Source organism: Lonchura striata, chromosome 1 (genome assembly GCF_046129695.1).
Source record: "Lonchura striata isolate bLonStr1 chromosome 1, bLonStr1.mat, whole genome shotgun sequence".
In the NCBI taxonomy this organism is placed as follows: Eukaryota; Metazoa; Chordata; class Aves; order Passeriformes; family Estrildidae; genus Lonchura; species Lonchura striata.
This window is the reverse complement of record NC_134603.1, coordinates 81,587,641-81,615,294: the sequence shown is the minus strand read 5'-3', so window position 1 is coordinate 81,615,294 and position 27,654 is coordinate 81,587,641.

Genomic DNA, 27,654 nt, shown 5'->3' with positions numbered 1-27,654 from the left:
TGAAATACTCTGAAGGATACCAGACTTAAAACCATTCAGTGGGAAGGCCAAGTTCAGATTTTGCTTTTAAAATACTTTCTTGAGGCCAAAGCCACTTCATTGCATGTAGGTTCTGTTACGAGATACACAAATTTGCAGTCCAAAAGAAATGTGTGCTAAGAGTGATTAGACAAAACATGCATTGCTCTTGGTTGTTACATATTTAGCAACTCATTGTGAACTTCTCAGTATAGTTCTCAGACCTCTGAGATTGGAATAGTGGAATACACTAGCTGTTTATCTGTGGAATACAAAATACTTAAAAGTTCACCAAGGTCTGATGCATGATTTAATCCCTCATTACAAGCACATTCTAGTCTCAAAAAGAGAAGAATGAGAGAGGCTTTTAACAACATATATAGATATATCTTAAGGCATGTGTGAAGAGGATTGGGTGAGACTCATTTCTGTGGTGCCTAGTGACAGGAAAAGGGGCAATGGGCACAAAGTGAAACACAGGAAGTTCCAACTCAATATGATGAAAGATGTTTTTGCTGTGAGCTTACAGAGCATTGGAACAGGCTTCTCAAGGAGACTGTGGAGTCTTCTCTGGAGAAATTAATAACCTGCCAGGATGTTATCCTGTGCAACCTGTTCTGGGTGAACCTCCTTTAGCAGGGCTTTACACTAAATGATATCCAGACGTCCCTTTCAATCCCAACCATTCTGTCATTACAAGGAATCAGAGAATATTATTGCAATCTATTTCAGAGGAACTAGCACTCAGTAATTTATAGGCTGTGATTAGTATACAAGATTCATCACTGCTGCTGAGAAGGAAAAATTGTCATTTTAAATCCAGCAGTACAAAAAGTAGAGCAAATGAAAGCATTTTCCCAAAGTTGCATGATTATAAGATAAACATACCTTGAGACTGAAATCATGCAGAGTTTTCTAAAACTTAATTCAGTGAAAGTCCAAGTGGTAGAAGAAAACCCAAATGGATAAATTACCTTTATTTTAGACACTGCTATGTTAGCCTACAGTTTCTTGGATAGTAGCATCTAGTGTGGTTTGTGTGCTGAAGAGGTGAAAATAGAGACAAACTTCAACAAATCTACTGTCACTTCTGCAAGTTAACTATATAAAACTTACATAAAATCAGCTGGTTTTTCTTTTGACTAGTACTTTTCTATCATTATTTATTTTTTTAATAAAACATAGCTACTATTTTATCTTCTTTATATGGCTTATTTAAATAATGAGAACTGTACAAAAGAGGTGGGGGAAAAGAATAAAAATTTACTTTTCCCTTTAAGTTCTACAGGTCCCTAGGGTTTGTATTTCAATCTCAAATAGAAAAAATTGACATCCTATTCCTAAGGGAAACAAGAAAATCCATTATCTTTGATAGAAAATAGGAATAGCTTAATCTTTTTCAATTTTAGCCAAGTGGTTAATTCTGATTGTTAACCAGTACATTTTACAGCCCATTGTTCTTTCTTGAAACTTTCTATCGAGCCTCCAGTTGTGATATTTTCTATGCTGTCAGACTAATACTAGTGATAGAGTGTGTATTTTCTCATTTTCATTTCAAAATGTGCAAATACTAGATAACAGAGTATTAGCCACAACTCTGATGTTGTGCCTGGCTGACTATTGATCTGGATACTGTTAATTTTGAAATCTTTGTAATTATGCAGGCATCTCCATGGACATTATGTTGCTATGACTTTGTTTCTCCCTGTAGCTTTTTCTTCTGTCCCCCTTTTTCATTTATTAGGTATCAGCCACTGTATCATCCCCTGTTTTTATTATACATTGAATATTATATATTGAATAAAATCTAATTTTGTAAAGGTTTTTTAAAATACATACACTTGTAAGTAACCTGTGGCTGCCTTTGTTCCTTCTGCACAATTTGTGACATTGAATAAATCACTCATGAGGCTTCTTCTAAGAAGCAGATGTTCTGTTCCATGCACGTACCTCCAGTACTCATTGTCCAAGATTGAAGTACCAAGATGTTTCCTATTACCATCTGAGTAGGAGTTACCTCTGGACAGTTTTCCTTAGCTCCTGTTAATAAGCCCATCTATGTCTTGCCACATGACTCAGAGATAACACTCTCCAGGAGCCAGTTCTGTTTAACAGGTGATTAAGGACACACCTTGTGACTCAGAATAACATCAACCCATTGTGAGATGCTCTGCCCAGGGGGAAAGAGCTAGGCATTCCCACCTGGATAAATCCGGGGATTTCTAGACAGAGAGGCAGCCTTTGCACAGGTTTCTGAGAAGACACAGCAACCACATCTGCCATCCCAAGAGGACTGCAGCCACTCCAATTTGGCTGCCACCAACACGCTGGCCAGAGGGGTGTCAGGTCACATTCTGACTTTGTCAGGAGTCTTCCTTTTATATCATTGCATGAATTTTTGTCTTTTTCCCTTTTCCCAATAAATTTTATTTCTGACTTAGAGTCTCTCACTAGTTTTGCTTTCAAACCAAAACATATTTTTGGTGCCCAATGTGAGCCAAGAAGGTACTGGGAGAAGTTAGAATTACAATTTTATATTGTAGAGGATACCTGTTTACTACCATGCTTAACATGCTCTTTTGGGTCTTATACCTAGCTCTCTATATTTTCCTGAATGTGGGGAATTATCTGGTGGTTATAATGCTCATGTGTAGACCAGGGTATGGTATGAGAATTGCTTTATTGATCTATTGTCTATTGCATTATAACCTCCGAAGCAATGAACATGATTTGGAATACGTACTTGTAGGGAAGGCTGTGCTCCAGGACAGCTTTGATGAATGGAGACAAGAGATCTCTGAAGGCTGCTCTTAGAATATATGGTTTATTAGGGATGGTGTAAGGTCTTGCTTGGAGCTGCCAGATGCAGCATGTCACAAGGCCTGAGGGGATGGGGGAGGGAAGAGACAAGGGGTAGAGAGGATGCTCTAGGAAAGGGTGGAAGTTCTAAGAGAGCGGGGATTCCAAGGGAGGGGAAGGTCCAAGAGAGGGGAAGATCCAAGAGGGTGGCTGGCCACTCAGAGACCCCTTATCAGGAGGCTTCAAGGTGGGCTGGAACAAGACTTGGGCCAATGGGGTCACAGACACCTGATGTTTCAGGGGAGGGTTACAGGTGTGGGATGAACCATACATTTTGGGGGGTGAGATAGAACAGTCCATTTGACTTTTGGAACTATCTGTAGGTAAGGGCATTGTCCAGCCAGTAGGGGGAATTGTTTTCATCCTGGCTGTACTATTGTGAAACTTTTGCCAGGCAATTATATTTATTCATCCTTTCCAACATGTACTCAATTCTGTTTGCTTGTCCTAATCTAGGCTAATACGTCTGGGGCCTCGGCAACCACACTCAGCCCCTGGGTGGACGGGTAAAGACTGATTTTTTCCAACCTTTCAGGCTTGACACAGCAGTTTTTGAAAATGTTAAGTTCTCTCTGAATGCCAAGGACAGCATAATGTTATTGTAAGTTCTGCTTTGTCTTCTCTGCACAGTCTGCAACATACTTAGAAACAAAACAGTACATAGTGTGATGCAGCAAAACATACATAGTGTGGTGCAGCGTCTTCTTGAGGAAGAGGAAACAAGAAGCAAAGCAGCAGTGTCTGTGTCCGTACAGAATGCCACAACAGCATCCATGTCAACACAGACCGTCACAGAGGAGGAAGGAACCAAAAGCAAAACAACAGTGTCTGTGTCTATGCAGATTGTCACGCAGGAGGAAACCAAAAGCAAAGCAAAAGTGTATATGTCTACACAGACTGGTGGAACCAAAAGCGACATCAGCATCTCCACGCAAACCATCAGCAAACCAGAGCAGCCTGAACCAATAGTAGTTGCCCCCGTTCAGAAGAAGAAATGAAGGAGCAAATCAGTCCACATAGTGACTAAAGAGGACGCTGCAGGGCCCTCACACCCAGCAGAAGAGACAGAGTCAAAAATCATCACTCAGTCTCTGTCCCTGGGTGAGCTGCGTGACCGTCGGAGAGAATTCACCCGCCAGATGAACGAGTCCATCCTGACCTGGCTGCTCCGCATCTGGGACACTGCAGCCAATGACACCATTCTGGATGGAAGTGAGACCAGACAACTGGGATCACTATCCCGGGATGTGGTCATTGACCAGGGGATTGGGAGAACCCAGGAAACTCTCAGCCTCTGGCGGCGACTGCTCACAAGTGTGAGGGACAGATACCTTTGTAAAGAAGACCTCCAGGTGCTCCAAGGAAAATAGAACACTATGGAACAAGGTATCCGATGCCTGAGGGAATTGGCTGTGTTAAAGATAATTTTCTCAGAAGAAGAGAGATTTCCTAAGAGTCCAGACTGTGTCCAGTGCACATTGCAAATGTGGTTGAGATTTGCACGGCTTGGACCAGAGATGTACTCCCATTACCTGGCAAAACTGCAGTGGAGGGAAGGTGAGGAGAGGGTGGGCGTCTTAGCCAATAAGTTAAGAATTTATGATACTGTCACCGCCCCATTTTGTACCCATGTTTCATCCGTGGAAACAAGGTTGTCTGAGCAAGTCTGGGATTTGATTGAAGAGAGTCATCAGAAACTAAAAAAGGATCTTAAGGTAGAAGGCTACCATATTTCACCAGAACCAACAAAAGTCTCTGCCATTAGGAGCCAGTGTTGCCAAGCCAAGGAGAGAGGATACACTCCATGAAGAAACCTCTAGTTTTTTTTTCAGGAGCATGGAGAAGACATGAGGAAGTGGGATGGAAAATCCACCTCCTCCTTAGCAGCCTGAGTACGTGAACTAAAAAGAACACCTAACACAAAAAGTGTCGCGTCGCGGCATGCGCCCCCCCTCGCTGCGATACCCCGAGCGGTGGCGTGCTGGGCGGCGAGAGGGAAGAGAACGGGCGGCCGCTCCCCCTGGGGTGCTCTGCTGTCCCAGTCGGTGGCGCGGGAACAGAGGGAGGCGACACGGGACTTGGGGGTGAACAAGATGGATTTATTCGGTGAGCCCCAAGACCTTGTGGAGAGGGTGAACAAAGGTTTTATACAGAACTCAAGAGGAGGGGAGTAGGAACAGCAACCAATGAGGGTAGGGCTGGGGAGGAGTTTAAGGAGGGACTAACATAGCACAAACTAATCAGGGGAAACAGGGGAGTGGAGTAACACAAAGTAACCAATAGGGTGTTGAGCCTCACTAAATAGACAGGGAATGGTCTGGAAGCAAGGGAGGAGGCTGAGAGGAATGACAGGGAATGTTCTGGGGAAAGGGGCAGGGAAAAGGAGGATTGACAACTTGGAGAGGAGTGGGTTAGGGAAGAGCTTGGGGAGATTGACAGCCGGGGAGAGGAGGAGATTGGGGGGTGAACAGACACTGAACAAATATCAAATAAAATAAAAACACACCACCGCAAAAAAGCTCATCTAGAGTCAATGCTGATCCAGTCTCTCACACACAGAATTCCAGACATAGGAATGATGATATAACTGATCCTCTTGAAGGAACCTCAAGAACCTATTTACTGGAAGAGAGCAACGTGTACCATGACCGAGAATAGAGGGGCTCTGTAGAAAATATCAGGCTCCAGCATGGTTTAGATGAATGGAGGCAGAGATCTCTGAAGTTTGCTCTTGGGGAAAGAGGTTTATTGGGGGTGCAGAAGGTTCTGCCTCGTGCTCCCAGATGCAGCACGTGACCAGGCCTGAGAGGGTGGGGGAGGGGAGAGACAAAAGGAGGGAGAAGGTTCCAAGGGTGAAGGAAGCTCCAAGAGACCGCGTGGCCCCTTGAAGCCTCCTTATTAAGGGGCTTCAAGGTGGGTTGGAACAAGGCATGGGCAATGGGGTTACAGGCACTTGATGTTTTAGGGGAGGGATAGAGGTGTGGGGTGAACCATACATCTTTTGGGGGGTGAGATGGAACAGTCCATTTCACCCCAGGACCCATCCAAAGGCAGGGGTGTCATTCAGCTATCTGGGAGAATTTTTGTCATCCTACCTGTATTATTTATGAGCAATCATATTTATCTAGTATCTGCAACAGGGCCCTGCCTCTATCCAGGTAGAGGACAGGGACAATCAGAGCTATTAGACTGTGTAGATTTGATGGCCCGGCACCTCTGAACCACAAAAATACACAGCTTTGTTTGACACCAGTGCCCAGTGTACCCTGATACCATCAAAATATGTAGGAGCAGAATCCATTTCTATTTATGGGGTAACAAGAGGGTCCCAGCAGCTTACTGTATTGGAGGCCAAAGTGAGTTTAACTGCACACAGGTGGCAGAAACACCCCATTGTGACTGGCGCAGAGGCCCCATGCATCCTTGGCATAGACTATCTCAGAAATGGACATTTCAAAGACCCAAAAGGACATCGTTGGACTTTCGGGATAGCTGCTGTAGAGACAGAAGACATCTGGAAACTGAATACCTTGCCTGGTCTCTCAGATGACCCTTCTGCTGTGGGACAGCTGACAGTTGAGGAACAACAGGTACCAATTGCCATGACAACAGTGCACCATCGGCAATATCGTACCAGCAGAGACTCTGTGATCCCCATCCATGAGATGATTTGTAAACTCAAGAGCCAAGGGGTGGTCAGAAAAGTCCATTCACCTTTCAAAAGCCCTATATGGCCAGTGCGGAAATCCAGTGGGGAATGGAGACTGACAATGGATTACCGTGGCCTGAATGAGGTCACACTGCCACTGAGAGCTGTTGTGCCAGACATGTTAGAGCCTCAGTACAAGCTGCTGTCCAAGGCAGCAAAGTGGTATGTGACCATTGGTATTACGAACGCCTTCTTCTCCATTCCTTTAGCAGCAGAATGCAGACCTCAGTTTGCCTTCACCTGGAAGGGAGTGCAGTACACCTGGAACCGACTGCCCCAGGGGTGGAAGCACAGTCCCACTATCTGCCATGGACTGATCCAGGCTGCACTGGGAAAGAGCGAGGCTCCCGAACATCTACACTATATCAATGACATCATTGTGTCTGGGAGCACAGCAGGGGAAGTCTTGAAAAAAGAAAAAATTATCCAGATTCTGCTGAAAGCTAGTTTTTCCATTTGGCAAAGCAAGGTTAAGGGACCAGCTCAAGAAATTCAGTTTCTAAGAGTCAAGTGGCAAGTTAGACGTCATCAGATCCTGACAGAAGTAATTGACAAGATCACTGCTATGTCTTCAGCTACCGACAAGAAGGAGACACAAACTTTCCTAGGTGCCATAGGCTTTTGGAGGATGCATATTCCGGAGTACAGCCAGATTGTGAACCCTGTCTACCTGGTCACCTGCAAGAATGATTTCCACTGGGGCCCTGAGAAGCAACAAGCCTTTGCCCAGATCAAGCAGGAAATCACTCATGCGGCAGCCCTTGGCCCCATCAGGATGGGACCAGAAGTAAAGAATGTGCTCAACTCTGCAGCCAGGAACCATAGTTTTTCCTGGAGACTTTGGCAGAAGGTGCCTGGGGAGACTCAAGGTCGACCACAAGGATTCTGGAGCCAGAGCTACAAAGGCTCTGAAGCAAAATTCACTCCCACAGAAAAAGAAATCTTGGCTACCTATGAAAGAGTTCAAGCTGCCTCAGGAGTAATTAGCACTGCTTCTGGCACCCCAGCTACCAGTGCTAGAGTGGATGTTTAAAGAAAAATTTCCTTCCACACATCATGCCACAGACACCACATGGAGTAAATAAATTCCCCTTATCACTCAGTGCGCCGTATTGGAAATCTGAATTGCCCTAGGATTCTGGAAATTATAACAAACTAGCCTGAGGGGGAGACTTTTGGATTGTCTTCTGAAGAAGAAGAGCAAGTGGCGCGTGCCAAGGAGGCCCAACCATATAATGAGCTACCAGAAACTAAAAGACAGTATAACCTTTTTACAGATAGTTCCTGCCAAATCATAAGCACTAACCAGAAATAGAAAGCTGCAGTGTGGAGCCCCACATGACAAGTGGCACAAGCTACTGAGGGACAAGGTGGATTGAGTCAGCTTGCAGAGCTTAAAGCCATCCAGCTGGCTTTACATATTGCTGAACGAGGAAAGTGGCCGAGGCTCTATCTCTACACCGACTCATAGATAGTAGCTGATGCTCTGTGGAGATGGCAGAGTCGCTAAAAAAAGGCTAACTGGCGGCACAGAGGGAAACCCATCTGGGCCGCCGAGATCTGGCAGGACATTGCCACTCGAGTAGAGAAACTGACCATAAAGATTCGATACGTGGAATCTTCCAAGAGTCGGGCTACTGAAGAGCATCACAATAACGAACAGGTAGACCAAGCTGCCAAAGTGAAAATATCACAAATAGACCTAGATTGGCAGCATAAGGGAGAATTATTCCTAGCTTTTTGGGCCCATGATGCTTCTGGTCATCAGGGGAGAGACACAACATACCGATGAGCCCATGACCGAGGGGTGGACCTTACTATAGACAACATCTCACAGGTCATGCACGACTGCAAGACCTGTGCTGCAAACAGGCCAAACAGATGAAGCCTCTTTGGTACAGGGGGCGATGGTTGAAATACAGATATGGGGAAACCTGGCAAGTTGACTATATCACTCTTTCCCAAACCCACCAAGGCAAGCGCTATGTACTGACCATGGTAGAAGCAACCACAGCATAGTTGGAAACCTGCCCTGTGCCTCATGCCACTAAGCCTAGAAAAGCAGGTCTTGTGGAGACACGGCACCCCTGAGAGAATTGAGTTGGACAATGGAACACATTTCAAGAACGGCCTTATCAACACCTGGGCCAGAGAACATGACATTGAGTGGATATATATTATATCCCCTATAATGCACCATATGCTGGGAAAGTTGAACGATGCAATGGACTGCTTAAGAGCACCCGCACTTGGTGGGGTGGTCTTAAGCAGTCAGTGGGGGAACCTTCAAGAATTCAGAATTGAACTTGGCAAAAGGTATTTGGATAGTCAACACCCGGGGGTCCATCAATCGAGCTGGTCCTGCCCAATCTGAACCCTTGCACACAGTGGATAAGTCCCTGTGGTACATATGAAAGGTATTTTATGAAAGACTGTTTAAATTAGTCCCACCCCATGCAAAGACAAACCCATCCGTGGAATTGTTTTTGCTCAAGGACCTGTTTATACTTAGTGGGTAATGCAGAAGGATGAGAAAACCCATTTTGTACAAGGAACCTATGTCTTAAATGACAACCATGTGTAAGATTTCATCATGATGCAGATGGAAATAGGAAAAGAGGTGGATAATGTCCAAGACTGAAGTACCAAAATGTTTCCTATTACCATCCGAGTAGCAGTTGCCTCTGGGCAGTTTTCTTAATCTCCTCTTTATTTGCCCATCAATGTCTTGCCACATGACTCAGAGATAACACTCTCCAGGAGCCAGTTCTGTTTAACAGGTGATTAAGGACACACCTTGTGACTCAGAATAACATCAACCCATTATGAGATGCTCTGCCCAGGGGGAGGAGCTAGGCATTCCCACCTGGATAAATCCGGAGATTTCTAGACAGAGAGGTAGCCTTTCCACAGGTTTCCAAGAAAACACAGCAACCACATCTGCCACCCCAAGAGGACTGCAGCCACTCCAATGTGAACTGCTACCAGCACGTAGCCAAAAGGGTGTCAAGTTGTATTCTGACTTTGTTAGTGGTCTTCCTTTTATATCATTGCATGAATTTTTGTCTTTTTCCCTTTTCCCAATAAATTGTATTTCTGACTTAGAGTCTCTCACTAGTTTTGCTTTCAAACCAAAACACCCATACAGGTATCTTTTGGATCTGTTAGCTTCAAAATGAAAGAAATAGAAGAAATTAATGATGTTAAGAAAGAACTCCAAGAAAATCCTGATCAACTAGAACAGATCAGTAACAACAACAACAGTAAGAGGCCCCATTATAAAAGGTTTTTATCCAGTGAAATTAGAAGTATGGAAAAACACGAGATAGAGAATTCTCACATTCTTATTTCAGATAATTCTTTTGCACTGTTTTTAGGCATAAGATGTAAATAATTTGCTGTATATCTAGTATGTCCTTGACATGGGTGTGGAAATCCATACCACTATTCTACTTTTGTCCTGTACTTTTCAGTGGATATATCATATCAGCTAGATTTATGAAGACTAGAGGAAGAGCATATCATTATTTATGCAATACAAATAAAATAAACACGTCATAGAATTCACTGTGAACATTCTTCTTTTCTTTTCTTAAAATTTATAAAACCTGTTTATTTTTTCCTGTCCTTCAGTGACTTCCTAACAAATCTTGCCATTTTTTATAGTTTATATTTTCTTCTCCATCTTTTTGTTCTCTTCTTTATATCTAACATCTAATGCTGAACGTCCCTTAAAGTCCGTACTGTGTTTGGTCTTTCCTTCACAAGTAGTGCTGAGAAATTGATTTTAACAAAGTAAAGGATTTCCTTTGCATCAATTCATTAATTTTACAAAGGACACAAAAAGCTGCTTACACTAATGAATGTCACTAAAAAGATAAAAACAAAAAGAACTTTTTTCTTCTAATTCATAACATGTCACTTTGTCATCTCGAGGCCACTAAGCAAGGTTCTGTCAGAAATACATAAAAAGGAAATTGTTTCAAAATGAAAATTGACAGGATAAACCAGACTTTTTAGAAAGGTGATCTTCCTAAGGATTGGTAGGAGGATTACCTGCATGATAATTATTTTGTTAATGAGGTGGTGTCTTTTAGTATCAAAGGAATCTTTCCTGTGTCAAACTTTTCAATCACAGACTCATAAAGTCATTTAGGTTGGCAAAGACTTCTACGAGCACCAAATCTAACATTAACCCAGGACTGCCAAGTCTACGACTAAGCCGTATCCCTAACAACTACATCTACAGCCTTGACTATTAAATGCCTTCATGGCTGGTGACTCAATTACTTCCCTGAACAGTCCATTTTGAAGATCAACATTTTTGCTTATTTTTTTCCTAGTATCCAACTGAAACTTCTGCTGGCACACTCTTGTCCAATTGCTTGTTTTTGGAAGAAACTGACGCTCACCCCACTACAATCTTGTTTCACTTAGTTGTAGAGTTCGATAAGATCTCTTTACAATATGAAAAATATACATGAGATTGTGGTCTTTTGTTCTGTCCAATTTGATCTTGGGAAGATTACTAGAAGTTACACACTCAAAATATATATAATTCTGATCATATTTTCAATTCAGTATAGACAATAGACAGCTTACAATATAAACATTGGTACAGTAAATTCTATGTGGTATATGTTACCAAAAGTACTACAAAGAATATTTATTATTCATTTTTGCAAATGCAATCAAGAAATTATCTTTGAGGGGAATATACAAAATTACAAATGTAGTTGCTTTGGAAAACAAACCCTTTTTCCTACTGGAACTGAAATTTAATCCTATAAATTTTAGATCTTTGTGACAATGAGTATGAGTACATTAAAAATGATAGTAAGACAAAAGTAAAAAACTCAGTAAAGGACTTAAAGCAAACTTTTCTTCAAGTAAATCTTATGTCCTCAGTGGCTGAAAGCATTTTGTTGTAAGGTGTTCTGTTGACTTAAGTTGTTAGACAAACTTGGATGGAGGACATAGAAAAGTATGGATGACATAGTGATTGCATTATAAGCATGCTTTTCCATAATTAAAAAATTTACATCTGTATCAAGCAGTTCCTAGATTTCTTACAAGCATGTAAAAAGTGAGAAGATTATATGGTATGCTGCAATTCTTTTTCATGCACTGAACTCCTAAAATTGCCTTAGGAAAGCCTGGGTTGATTCAGACTCCAGGATTCTCAGCTTAATATCATCAAGTGTTTACATGTTTAAAACTATTGTCAGAATGGTATAATGAGGATTCCATATTAATAACATAATGCTCTGTAGAAGGGAACAAGTTCCCCAGGGAAGCGACGAAAGCACTAAGCCTGGCTTCAGGAAGTGTTTGGACAATGCTTTTAGGCACGTGGTTATTTTTGAGGTATCCTGCACAAGGTCAGGAGCTGGACTCAGTGATCTTGATGGGTCCCTTCCATCTCAGCATATTTTATGATTCTTTGATTCTCTGAAATATTTTTCCAATGTTGTTCGATTAAAAAAAAGTGAAATTACTTGTGCCTAAATTTTCCACCCAATAGATAAATTAGTTTGGTTAGTGTTTATCACAGAAAGGAAGAGAGAAGCTGAATCTACAATATAAATATTTACTAACAGAAGCATAGGACAGTGCTTCCTGAGGAAGTGGCACTCAGTTTCACAAGAAAACCACATCCAACACTTTTCAGACATGCTTTAGTTCTGGCTTTTTTACTATTATATTTTTGAATAGCAAACCAGACAGTGAGATGTATCTTGATTCTCACCGAAGACAAGCATTAGAGTGAATAGTAAAAACTGTGAATCTAGATAAAGCAGCTCTTTACCTAAGGGAATAATTTAAAAATGGGTTGAAAAAGTTGCATGATCTTTATGTTGGCAGGAAGGGAGGCTTTGGTTCAAACTAATGCCGGACTTGATTGGTTGCATGGCAGTTTCATCTTCTCTACACACTTTTACTGGCAAGAACACATCTCAGACACATCTCTTAGTTTTTCAGTGTCCAAAACTGTCAGAAGAAGAAGAAAAAGCAGTTGCTCTTTGAGCTCTGACTTTTGCTCAAGGGGTCTTCAGTGATCATAACTGGATGTGAGATAAACATTTTGAAACTTGCTAGGGGTTAATTTCTTTTTTTCCCTTCCTTAATTTAGTTGGTAAGTACCCATAATAAATTATATGGTACTATAAACCAGGGGTCCTTCATCCAGGTACTGAGTCGCAAATCAAGTTACTTTTCTGAAGGCAGTCAGAAAGGAGTGGAAAACATGTCCAAATAATTTCTTGTATGCATGCAAAATTGTCTGTGTTTCCATAGGATATTAAAAGGCTTCTGTCATCCAGAAAAAGTTGTATTTGTTTTAGGATACAAATAAAATGTATTTTATCTCTTGAAGCTGAAAATAGACTGAAATGTGGAATTAAAGGAGGATGGTTCTAAGGAACTTCCTATAGCATCTGTTCTATCCCTCAGATGTAATCACTGGAACTGACAATGGAGAAGATATTTTCCTACTCTTCTCCTCTATCCCTTTGTCTTAAAGCTCATAGCAGGTTTCCATAGGTTCCTACAATCTATAAACTATTTTCAGTCAGTGTCTGTAAAAAATGAAAAGCGTTTAGAAGTATAGAGTGAGACAGAATAAGCAACATTACTGTATTCCTTCTGTACAGAGAAGTAAAGACTGAAGCTGTTCCTGAGGTCCTGACTTTAAGGATTAAGAATAAAATCTCATACTTTAGAGGTCTAGGTACTTTTCTGAAAAGATTGGGAATAAAAAGGTGTTTGATCCACAGAACCTTAACTGAGCAGGCAAAGAGAGAGTAGTTTTTCACCTTCTCTTGAAGTATCAGATGCAAATCTAGAGGTAGAGGCAGGACACTGAGGAAGGCAGAATCACTGTTCTGGTGAAGTTCATTAAGCCCTATTTCTTCATGGCCCAAAATTTTGAGAAATGGATACAAAGAAACCTAAAACATTGAGAACAAAACCTACCCTGTTTTCTCTTGGAAATAATTTTTTTGAGGATACAAATAAAGAAAGCAAGTTGCTGAAAAGTAGATTTGTATGGGGTCATGCTGTCAGAATCCCTATACTGTAAACACCATTGTAGCATCTTTAAAGAAGCATGAAGAAAGGTATCAAAGACACCAACTACATATTCATATTCTGAGATCTTCTTAGGTATGAGGATAAATGAGATGTTTTGTGGAGACCAGCTGGTGTGTCCTGAAAACTGAATCATAGTCCTGATTAAGTTTCTCTCATAAGGCATGATGTATTCAAGGTTGTAAGTAGCAATTCTGTCAACAGATGTTTGCTGAGTTCCAATAAAACCTTAAATGTCAACAGATTCTGAAAGAGTATAAATAAATAATTTGCATCATGCTAGCCATCTCAGTCAAAATAATGAATAAATGCTGACATCATTGTTCATATATGTAATCTGCAAATGCAATTCTAACACAGGGCTTCTGTATTTCAAAATCCTTGGGAGTCCAATAGAAACTAATATTATTTCTGATTTTTTTTATTCCTTCTGTGGGAAAAATTTTGCAACATACTCAAGCAGGGATTTATATAGATTATTTATTTCCATGGAGAAAAGAAAGAAAAAACCTTAGAGATTTTCATTTACCCCAAAATGTTTTTATTGAATTAGTTTTGATTTGCTGTCTGTTTTCCTTGTTTATACAACAAAAGAACATTCCTGCTTCTCTTATCCAGCGGTAACTTTATTATCTCACTAAAATATGGGTTTTTAAAAAAATTTTATTAATTTGAATTTATTTTTTTCAAAGGCAGAATATCAGTCTTTTTTCTTTGTCTGTCTCATAATCACCCGTAGAGCTAATAAGCTAGTTTTGTAAGAGGAGCACAAACTATTCACACCCAAAGGAAATTGAATTTCATGTCCATTTATAAAAATATATATGTGCACACTTCTATCATTTATTGAAATTATAAGGTGAGTTACTCTTTCTAAAACATCCACTGGTCTCCTATATTTTCCTAACCTTTTTTTTTTCTAAGCTATTGTGTACTTTCTCAACTAAGAATACCAGAAAAAATGTAATAATTATCCTATTTATATTAAATGACAGATGTTCCAAATGTCCAGTCCTCTCCTGTAGGGGTTGGATCTAGGAAAATGCATCAGTTGCAATGCAACTGCAGTTAGGCGGCAAAGATGATGTATAGAAAAAAATAGCAGAAATCTTGCTGCAATTTCTATATTTTTATTTTAACACAAGTGTTTTTTGCAGGACTTGTTTTATCACAATAAAGAGGTATTTCAGTTAGGTCTTAGTTATATGTGTTCTGAGATAGGATACTTGAAAAAAATAGGTTTGTCCATTTTTCCAGGAAAATGTTTTGGCAGTGTTCAAGGTAAACAGTAGTGCCTATAATTTATGAGAGATGAGGTATTTACTTATATTCTGTGGCTCCCCACTAGCAGGGTCATGTCATTATTATAACTCTAGTCACAAAAAGCACAGAGGAAATCATTCTGCTTCAAATAAGATTCTGCCAGCTTTGTCACAGGGAATTGTGCTTGCTGCTTCATACCCTCAGGGAGAGGCAGATTCCTCTAGAGGTCTGATGAATCCCATGTAGTCTTTCCTGGCAGGACAAAAGTAATTTGTGCTTATTGTCTGCTAATTTTGCAGTGGCAACACAGGCAAGTCACCATGGGTCTCATAGACCTGTAACAGCTCATTGGCATGATCCATGAACCTAAAATAAAATTTTCACACTTGGATTGGAAAAGATACCATATAAAGTGCCTCAGATCAGTACAGGGAAAAATACTCTGGGATATAGCCACACAATTGCAGCAGCTGCTTTGTCTCACAGCTCAGTAAAACCATAGATTTCTATATTAATACTTGCATTCAGGCTAAATAAACTTAGTTACCAATCATGTCTAGATTTGTAAAATACTAAGTGGATAGTGGAGCTATGAGGGAAATTGGCTCAACTAGTGATCTCAAAATGTTTTAAGATCATTATGGCTGATATTTATCTGGTGTTGATACTGGCACTGTTACTGTTTACAATCTGTATTTATGGTCTGATGGAAAAGAAAACAACCTCAGAAAATACAAAGGTAAACCTAAGCTGAGGGTAGTGAATAATATGCCAAAAAATAGGACTGTTGTACAGAAACCCTTAGTAAGTGAGGGTTGATTGTATATCATACAAAAAAATATATTTTTAGTTTTATTAATTACCAATTTGACTTTTCTTCAACAAAATAAAATCCTGAAAACTATTATTCTTTGTGTCCTAACCATAATTATCCTCATAAAAAACACATTTTATTTCTGTGACGTATGGATTATGTGATCTGCTAATTCTTTCCCTAATAATTTTGAAGCATTTGTCCAATCACTACCACATTTAGTACAGAAATAGAGAGCTCACAGTTATTAAGTTCCAATAAGTCTCATGAAAACAGGCACAGGAATATAAAGATTATTGCCCCTCCTACAAGAAAAAAAGTTCAGTTCAGCTCAGCCGTGTTGCCAAGCACACAGAACATAAAAGCTTTTGTGGAGGAGAAAAAGAGGTGAGGACCAAAGCTAACATGCTAGAAGGCAAGATTAGAGACAAAGTATTAACAATTTGAGAAACAGCTAAAAAGCCTGTGTAATATATTCACATGAAATTTGACTTGAAATCAGTTCTGCTCCTCATGAAATATCTTGGAGTTGGAAGTTTGAAAACTTGTAGCACAAAGTAAGGATAAAAACAGACTCAGACTAAGCTTAAGAAAATGTAATTGGCAAAGGAGAAACAAAGTATTCTCCCCCATACACAAAGAAAAAAGTACAAAGGCATTGTCATAAATTGGGGTATGATTCCTGATATTTCATGGAATCACAGAATATGATGAGTTGGAAGGGACCCTCAAGGATCATCAGTCTACCTCCTGACCCTGCACAGAACACCCCAAGACTCCAGCCATGTGCCTGGGAGTGTTGTCCAAACACTTGAACTCTGACAAGGTTGGTGCTGTGACCTGGGGAGCCTATTCCAGTGCCCAACCATTCTCTGGGCAAACTTGAAATGTGTGATGACCTAAGAATCCTACCACTGGAAAACTTAATGGAAGAATAAATAATTGATGTTACTATAGGGGCTCAGTATGATAAAACTGTGTGAAATGAAAGTGGCAACACTTATACAATTAAAATATCAGTAGCTTCAAAAAGTTATTACTGACCTTTGAAACAGACAGTATCCCCTCTTATTCCAGCATCTTATAATCCCCTCTTATTGCCAACCTCTTATAATGGGAATCTTCAGAACAAAAGAGCTTTTGATTTAAATATAATATTTTTCCTCTTAAAAGAGTAAAATGATAATCTCTGTAAGGAGTAGAATGTATACCTGATGCATGAGATTCTACCTTTTACAAGATGTTACCCACAAAAATAAATTTTTAAAAAATTAAAAAGTGTTCAGAATTCTGAAATCTGAAATCCTTTGTTATTTTTCCCACACGCAGCAGCATAGACTTTTAATCCATTAAATGAATAATTTTATTTTGCATGTTTCAGTTCTTTAGTCTGATGAGAGCAACCTTTCCTCTTTGTTATCTACTGGATATGACTTAGCAGCTATGAAAATGTACTGCAAGTATCAGAAACCTTTTTTGATGAAATGAAAATACAGCTTGATTCAAGAAAATCACTGAAGTTTTTTTTTGAAGGTCTGCCAATTCTTGACCTTCATCCCTGGTAATTTAATTATTGTTCATGAGGATATTCATCTATTTTTTTAAATGGCATTCTTGGTTCAGTGGGCAATAGCAGGGTTAAAGCTGCATATGCATCTTCATTCTGGCAAATCCCTATCCTTTTTGTGCATCCGTAATGAAGCATGCTTATTATTCCATGTTAGGAACACTGCAGCTATCAAGATGGGAGAAGCAGACGTTTTCAGAAAGGTCTGAGGACAAGTAAAATGAGTAAGATTGAATTAGAGACTTTGAAGGAGGAAGCCAGAATGAAGATCCTCAATTCCTTAAGGCTTTGTTTCAAAAAATAAATAACATGCTTCTTAATTTAATACTACAGGGCTTGAGCTGCTACCCTTCTTTCAAGATATTTAGTATCATTTAAGCTGATCAGGTCACCACAGCATGTGATAAAATGTTTACAATGAAGTAACAGATGAGTATATGATCAGACATAATAGAATGTTTGATTGTCTCTCAAAACATTTTCAGCTTTCTCCAATCTCAAAATTTAACTTTTATGGGTTTGAATTAGTTCTCTAAACTAATGTTTGAGACAGTCTACATGAAAGGGTAGGAGACATATTCAGATGACATAATGGACCACAGGATTTCATTTAAAGTTCCTCTTCACTGGACTGGTTTGGATAATGAATGTGTAAAATTTCAGGGGAGGTTTACTAATAAGGGTCAGCCTTAGACACATACTTGTCATATTCTCAAGCATTCCTTAGCAAGCCTATCAGGAATATTTCTGTGCTGAATTCAAACATCATCTGCATTAGTAAGTTCACACTGGTGCAATTTACTTGCTGTTGTTCTTCAGTGGACCTGCACTGGCATATTTTAAGCATGCTTGCCTAAGGCTTTCATTGTGGTTTAACAGAACAGTATCAGAGCAGATTTCTTTAACGATAGTAACAATAAGTATTCTGCCAGCCTAATCAGAATAAAATAAGAGCTAGGAAAAGAAAAGTAATCCTTGACAAAACCCCAAACTAAACCAGATGTTCACTGAATAAGATAGTAAAGCACGCTCATAATTCTGTCTTTGTTTCCAACACATGGCAACCTCGGTATCCTGTAGTGGGATGTGTTGTCACTCTACAGCAAATGCTCTAATTTTAGATCTCCTCAGTGCTCTATTTGCAAAGTGCATAAAGCCATGAGCCAGAGCAGAGTTGAGGATGAATGTGGACAGCTCCCATGGTCTATTCTACATGCATTCTAGTCATGAACATGAGGCAGGTACTATACAAAGTGCTGGGGAACACAACTCTGGGAGGTAAATTGCCTGGACACAAACTTCTACAAATAATTCAGTGTGTGGGCTACTCAAGGACTCAGATGAGTGTCTTTCCTAACACAGACATAATTTATTTACTTCATGCATTTTTAGATGTCTTTTAGGGATGAGATAGCTACCCCAATATAGTTTTTCATGAAATATTCTTGAAGACGGGAACAGAGATTTTTTTTTTTTCTGGATTTGTCTAGATGAAGAGAATACCAGATGACATGAAAACATTGAAGAAGACACTGACTCTAGGCAGATAAAGTTAAATATGTTTCTAATCTTGATGAACATCAAGGTATTTATTTCAACATAAATAAATAAATAATTTTTCCAATTTATATAATATACTGGGGGTTTTAATTAAAGTTGCAATTCTGAAGGACAAAAGAATAGAACAGAAACTCCCTAGACAAAAAGGTATCAGAAAGGAAAGTTGTGGTAAAGAAGTACAATCCAATACTTGCTTGAAATCTTATGGATGAGGCCCATTAGGGAGTGTCAGACAAGTAAGACCTCACCCAGAGATACATGACCTCTGGGCAATTTTAGTGTCAATCTTGAGTTCTAAGTATTAACTTCCAAATTTGTTGTAAAGATAACTGAATTAGTAGAACAAAACTGTAACATCTTCACCATGTATGTATGCCAAGAGTGAATGATAAAAAGGTTAATTAATATCTACCTCAATTCTGAGAAATGAAAAATAAATGCTTCTAAATGATGTGCCTGAATTTCTGCCCTCCATTAAGTTGAAAATTATAATTGTGTTAAAATATGTTATGATGCATTAACATATTTTTATGATTTTTCAAGGTTTCTGAGTATGAGAGACTGAGTCCCAAGGAGCAGTCTTGAACAGTATTTCCTCTGTTCAGTCTTGCAGTGCCAGAAATGGAAGGAAAGTGCAATCAGCATTGAAGGTATAATAGGGCTTTCAAAGACCTAGAGCAAACAGACTAAGGAAACAGTCCTCTACCAAATAGCAGTTTGCTTTTTTAAATTTAGTAGTAAGCAATTATTTCCTAGGAAATCCCATTGCAGGTTGAAAATTTAGAAGCAGAGCTGCGACTGTTTGGCTGGCTTGTCCTACTCCAGAAAGATTAGTTAGGCCATTTTAAAAAGTCTCTTATTTTTCACCTGCTTCTTGCCTTTGGTCTTGTGCTTAGCTTGCAGGAGTCAAAGCCTAGTTTCTACACATAGGAATGACTTGCACTGATAGTCCTTGACAAGATGGTGCAGATTCTGGACTCTCTCTTCAGTGAATGATAACCTAGTGTAGGTTTGGCAACAGATGGAAGAATGCTTCTTGGACAGCTGCCTACCTGTAATCTCACACTCCTTTGCACATAACACAGATTTTGAGAAGCATTTTATCAGGACTTTTGTTTAAGTGTGCGTTCATGGTTTGAAATCCCGTTCACTTGATCTGGTCTCCCTCAGATTTGGTTGGCTGATTGTTGTACTCATCCAAAGTCCATACCTGTATGACACTATGATGCAATTCCAGATGAAATACATTCTGTTAAAGCCATTGAAGGATTGCGAATGTCCTTGTCATCCTAAGAGGTCACTGTGAGAAAAGAAAAAAAATTACAAACAAACAAACAGAAAATCCCACCTTTTTACAAAATAGGTGTTTGAAGCATTTGCAAAAGGAAACAAAATACGAAAAATGAGACAGTAAAAGTAACTGGTATGAAGTATAATAAGGGCTCAATTAAGGCTCAGTAGTTGTAAATAATTGAAAACATCTACTAGTTTAATTTTGATAGGTACATTGAAGAAAGTATAAAACTATAAGGTACTTAATGTGATCATCCTTGAAGTTACAAGCAGAAAATTGTTTTTCAGGTCATTCCATATCAGACAGTTGTGCTTTTCTTCCAAAGAAATTATGCCATCCCTCCTAAAAAGTACAGTTTGGGTTTATTTTTGCTTTCTGCTATATGGGTGGAACTTTCCAAGTAAGGGCTTCCAACAGAATAAGATCTGAAATGGTATGTTTCAGTTTTATATTTGTTTGCTCTAGTTTTGAATTTTAATTAAATATTTACACATTTTCTACTAAAAATATTTATATACACTTTAATTTGGATTTGAGGGGAACATTAAGCAATAGGCTTTCTCAGCAATAGCAAAGAATGAATAAAATATAAAATCAAATATATTTTTTAAATTTCAAAAAAAATACAAATTAAATGAATTGTATGCCTTTTAAAGTAGGTAAACTTGGAATTAAATTGCATATATTTAAACACACCAACAGAAGAAATCTAGGACATACCTATTTTCAAATTTTACATAAATAATTCTTTCATAGTCCTTGAAGTTCTGACAAAATTACATGAAATATGGCTATATATTTCACATCATGTGAATTAAGAAAATTTGCAAAGACTGTTATTTTTGTTGCAGGAACACATGGCATTCAGTGTTCATCACTATGGGCATTGTTTTTTTAAGGAGAATGTCTTTGTCCTGCTCATAACATTCTGAAAACATCTGAAAGATTGTCCCATAAGCACTTATTAGTTACTTCCCTTATCAGCAGTTACTGTAAAAAAAAACCTCAAACAAAAACCAAAATAACAGAGAAAATAAAAGAATAGCAAAACCTGCCCCCCAGATATTAGTGTATCGATACCAGCATATGTAGACATGTTACTCCATACCAAAAGGGTTCTTTCCAAAGCAGCTGGTAGGCATTGTCCTATCATGACAACTATTGGCAACTATTGGTATCTGCCAATATAGATAAAAAATCTGCTGCAAATGGTGCTTAGAAGGGTGGAGATCCAGCAGGAAAATGATAGCAAGCCTGGCACTTAGGCGGTTTGTTTCATGTTCCTTAGCAAAGCAACACATATTTGAAGTTACCTACTCATAGCAAAGAACAATGTTTTGTCCTTTTGTGAATTATAAATGGAGTCACTCTGGCAAAACAAGAGAAAACAGAGGATATTTGAAAAAGAGAACCTTGGTGCTTGACTTCTGGTGCCAGAATTGCTATTGCTTCCAGCTGGCTCTCATTTTTATCATAAAATATGTGGCAAGAAAAATCCTATGGTGCATGAGACTGGAGTTAGAGCAATGAAGATAAAATAACTGCCCATAAGCCTCACCAAGAGAAAATCTTGCTGTGATTTTGAAAGTAGTGTGAGCTGCATGTACAAGTGAACATATTTATGGCTCATTTATCAAGCAATGAACCATCATATGATGTGATGAAGTCTCTTCTTCCTATCAACTCCACACAAATTGAAGAAGCTTTATAACAGGTCTTGTTTCCCAATGCTTTTTCTTATCTAAACTTTCTTTGAAACATTGCCTACTAAGCAGCACAAACATCTTCTACGTTAAACATGATTACACTATTCATAAAATGAACCTTTCACAGAGGGCTACCATAGAAATCATGTATTTAGATTTGAAATTGCTGCAATCAGACTGTACTGCAGTTTTAAATCCAACAGAAGATAAATGCATTTTCCTCCTCCTCCAGAAAAACAGAATTCACTGCAGAAAGAGCTATCACAGTGAATGATCATAATTCTAAGTGCAAAAAAAGTATGGTTTTGTATACAACACTCTTATTTTCCCTTCGAAAACCAATTGCAAATGTTGCTCTCTGTGAGGAGTGTTATCTGATCTTCTCACAGTTAATCTTTTCTAATAAAGAGCATGGCTGGCCAGAAAGAATCCTGTTTTCCTTGTTTTGCCTGCTAACCTCTGCATTCAGAAAAACCCTCTAGAGAGCAAGGGTGAGTAATACCGTTGCAGAGCATGCCTCACACTGCTCAAGTTGGTGACTGTCCTATACATACAGGGGACAGGCAGCAACAGAAAATGAACAGAAGAAACTGTAAGATGTAAAGAAAGACTTGGGAGAACAATGGAAGAAATAGGCAAACGTCAGAAGTGACAGGATGGAAAAACTGTTAGAGAACTAGACAAAGAGTATGATTTTTGCTGAAATAGAAAAACAATATAGAACTAGTTAAAATATAAAGACTGAATTGAAGAGATGGAATAGTTAGTCTCAACTCATTTACTGTTAATCTTCCCACTAATTTGTCTAAGTCTCTGTGTTTAGAAAAGTGAAATCCTTTGTTACAATAAACCTTTATCTCCAGACACGCAGAGCTATAGTACATTCAATTTATGGAAATGTGTATGAAAATTTTCTGCAGAATTCTGACATAGTTCTAAAACCATGAACTTCAGTAGGGACCTACCCCTGATATATTTAGAAGATTAAGTGACAAGAATATAAAAATCAGTTCTGCTTCAAAGGAAAGAGTTAGAGTAAGTGCTAATCTTGTTTCTTTCCCATAAACACACCAGGAATAGTTGATTATGTCATGTTGCAGCAGTGTCCCTCTCTGTCAGATAAATATCCAAGTCATTTCTCAAAATTCATTATCAAAGAAACAGGGTGTCTGACAGTAATTTATAACACATAATAACGGTCATATGTGTGAATGTGTGATTTGGCCACACATTCACCTTAAGAGTTTCACTTCCTTCCTCTGCTTGAATGTGCTTACCTTTAAAGTTCTCCTCGTTTTGTTAAAATAGCTGTAATCTGAACACTTGAGTTGATCTTGGTTAAAAAGCAAACTCTGAAGAGCCAAGGATTGAGGAAGGTTAGTATTATGGTATTCTCACTTAAATGTGAACATTCCCTAGGTATCCATTTGGCGTCTGCCAAGAAAGAGTAAAGGGGATGCAAACTCCAGTGCAGAGTCGGCACTGAGAAGTGGTAATAATTCGTTTATTTGGTGTTGCTATCGAGTCCCTTGGCTCATGGAATTGCACCATGACATGAGAATCACAGGATACTCACTTGCTGTTTGTGAAGTCTTGATCCAGGGCAACACTGCTGGAATTCAGTATCATTCACAGTATGTTTGTGTAACACACCTGTTCATCCCATCCTGCAGTGACTAATGGCACAAACAGGAGATGGAGGGGTATTATATACAAAAAAATTTAGACAAATATGAATTTTATGAGAAAAAATATTGCTTAATTTCCTTCATTCCATCTTAAACAACCCTCAGCTAAATAGCGTAATGGTTTTAAGAAGATCTACTTCAATCTGATCCGTGATTTCTTTTCAGACAAACATCTGCACTAATAAACCCCCATATGTATACAGTAAGGCTGTGTAACCATGATGAGCAGTGATGGGGATTTTTTTGTGCAGAATAAAAATACCAGTACAAAGGGTTTTTTTTAATACCACCATATTTCTGCAGGGAAAGAAAGAATATATCACTTGTAATACAATTTTGTACAGCTTTCCAACAAAAAATCCAACAATCTTTTATCTTTCTCTCAACTAATTTTTATTCCCCCTTGGTGAGCAAGGATGTGCTTGAGTGTCTATCTTTGACCCTCTGTTCTTTTCAATTTAAAACAAGGTTTGATGCAACTGGTCTTGGCTATTTGCCTTCTGTCCTTTGTCCTTCTACATGCAAATCAGGCTCCAAATGCTCTGCCAGCTGCTCCACAAGGGAAGGTGAAAATATTGGCATTTTACCTGCCTTGGAAGAGGTTATGAGCAGTTAATTGTTCAAGATACCATGCACGGAAGGCACTGTACAGATATAAATTATGAGTCTAGTTGCAGCAACAGAATTATAAAAGGCAACGGCAAGGAGGGAGCTGCTGTGCAGATGTCTAATTGCTTGCATGCAACAGCTGTTGTAATTGAATTTGTGACAAGACCCTGGCATTAATACAATGATTCTAATAACACAATGACACCTAATGAAACCTAAATGAGGAGTTCCCGTTAAAACTGAAACAAAACCTGCAATTAAATAAAACACCAAACAAAAGAGAAATACCACATGCAAGGCATTATTTAAAAAAAAAAAAATTTGCGCTAGCCACATCATAAAGGATTAAAATTTTTTTCAGTCTCCTGAGATTTAGAGTACTCTCCCATCTTTTTGAATGGGTGTTATATTTCTTTCAATTTCTGAATATCATAAGAAGAACTCCTCTGTTTTCTGGAACTGTTTTCAGAAGAGGACAAGTAAAGTCCTAGTTATGTGGGTTCACCTAACCTCACTCATCTTGAAGGAGAAGCAATCAATAGGTCCTTGAAAAAATGTACATTGTAGATAACTTTCAGGACAATTTTTCTTCTCAATTTTCTTGACAGCTTTGTTATAATGAAAATTTAGCTTTATTTTAAATAAAAAATTCTGAAACTAGTAACTGAAATATAAGAAAAATTAACTAAACTAAACTCTTTAGAGAGGTATATTGTCTAATTTTCAGATTATGTTTCTAAATGAACACATTTTTGACTTGATCACAATTGGAACTGCATTTTTTTAACATAAAAGAAAAGAGGGATTCAATAAAATGTAAATAAATAAGGATTCAATGAAATGTCAACAAAAAAGTATCAGTGAAAATGAATGAGCTGGAGTGTCCTTCCAGAGATAATATGTAGGATGTACCTAATTCATAATGTTAATTATTGTTGGTCATGGATTTCCTAGTAAATATTTGTGATATTTAACTGTAATTTTACTTTGGTACTTGATTTTACTTCATTGTAAAATTTTACTTCATTTTCAAACTGCATCAATGCCAGAAGTTACATCTTGTATACTTAAAAGAAAACAGGAAACCGTATTATCTCCCCCCCCAAAAAATCTAGGAATTATAGTTTAATATTAGCTTTAATATAATATTTTTTATATTTTTTTAGAAAGTAGTATCTATTATTTTATCATTTTTCTGTGCAAGTCTTTTTAGTACTCATACAATAATGACATTTCCTCTAGTAGGAAGGTGCAGCCTTAGCCCAATGCTCAATGGTGTGCAACAATCAACCTACCTGCTGGCAGTATTGCTACTACATCTAGAGTGAGAGGAGCCTGAGTTTGTCCAGATTCCTTTCCAAAACATTGTGTCTGGCACCTATTTTCTCATGACAATACAAATCTCACTGCAGAAAATACAGTTTTGATTACCTCGGGTGGTTTGCCTGCCAGTGAGTAATTAATGCTGTTATCACCTAATCAGCTGTTGTTTAAATCCAGAATGCAAACTATGTCCTTGGCTTTGTTCTTTTCACTCTGAACACCAGTAAAAACAATAGGCTCTCCTATTAAAAATTCTCATAGCTCAGACTCCTGATGTGTCAGTACACAGAGATCAGGAAGAAGGTGTATTGTGAGAATTTACTTCTTGCTGTACCCAAAAAAATGAACACTTAAGTGTGTTGGTGTATGCATTTCCAAAGCTGTTTTTTCAAGACCTGTGTGCGAATATTTTTATTTGCAAGAATATTTTACTTACTGGCAAAGAATCCTTAACACAAAATTATTTTAGTAGACACTTCAAGGAACTCATGCCAGGAGACTGAATTTCTTTTGACACCACGCAGTTAACTTTTAGTTTATGCTGCAGTCTCCTCACTTATTTCACTTCAAAGAGCAGCTGATGGATAAGCCATTCCTGTGCTTTTTTTAGACTAAAACCCAGTGCTAACAAAGCTGCAGTCATAAGGTCAGTGATAGCTGAATGCAGCAGCAACACTGGGGCAGCAGACCCCAGACTGGACACTGGGCTCTCACAACACCCTCAAAGTATCTCCTCTGCAGTCTACGACACAGGCTATCAGGTGTCTGCTCAATTTGCAGCAACACTGGCCAGTTTTTTCACTGTGAATCATCCTCTTTTGCTCTAAGAAGATTTTTCAACTGATAAAAAAAATTATAGGCAACACTAAGCTGTTATTTTTCCCTTTTTTTTTCTCCTAGAAGTACAACGACAATATCTGTACAAAAAGGAGTCCTAGTTGGCAGTGTAGAAGACCCTGAGGGAAGATCATATTTTGAAGTTTCCTCACATTTTGTCTTTTATCTATTGATCAGTCAGAATAAGGTCATTCTCAATCTCTCATGCTAGAAAGAAAAAGCAATAAAAAACCCTCACCAAAATAATGAATGTAACCTCTGTCATCTGAGAAGATCTGAGGCAGAACTTAGGTCTTCAATACCCACAATGACTAATAAATCTGTATGCCTTAAAGATAGTCTGTGTCTCTCTCTCATCTGACCAATTAATTTGTCACATTTAGATAAATGTATTCTTGTATAGTTTGGAATTTTACTTATTTATTTATTTATTTATTTATTTGGCATTGGTTGTAGTTTTTGTGGTTGGTGCTTTTTTTGTTTGGTTGGTTTTTTTGGTTTTTTTTTTTTTTTTTTTTTGTGAGTGGGTTGTTTTTTTTTTTTCTTTTTAACAAAATTCTTGACTATTTCCATCCAAGTCTTTTCCAGAGGGATACAATCCAGGAGCCTTTTCATCATCAAGCATACAGACAGTCACTGCTGGAAGCCTCAGATCAGATCTGTCTGGATTCCTGTGCTACAGAGGTCTTTAACAGCTTTTCATAGTAAGATGCACTTCATCTCATGTTGAAAACCTTACTATGTGCTTCAGTGCAGGTAACTCAGAAGGTCAGTCACCAGCAACAGGGTGAATTTTCATTATGCCTGGCCATAGGATGTGACAGTAAGAGCTGGAAGATAACAGTACCAAACATGAGATTTAACTGCTTAGTTGTATGCAAACCAGATACTTAAATTATGTTTTTAAACACTGCAGACTTCCTCAGAAAAGAGACAAGAGTGCATTTCTGTTTAACTTCATGACTTATGTTAAGAGCTTACAGCAAAATAGAGTTTTAATTTAGGTACACAAGTTAAATATCTGGGGAAATATAATCCCCATATCTCACTGCTCCTCTGCACAAATACTTTTACTTTATTATCTTTATTGAATTAATGAATAGACTTCAAAATATTAGAAAAAATAGACCAATTCAACCACTGCATACAGACTCCCAGAGATTAAACAAAGCTCTCAGAATGGCATTGACCAAAAGGTCAGCCTGTAAATATTTCTGAGATCCAAGTTGATATAATTTTTGCTTTTATCATCAGATTCACAATTAGAAGAGCTCTTGGTGATTTATTATTTTGGGTTACAAAAGAAACCAAAATTTAA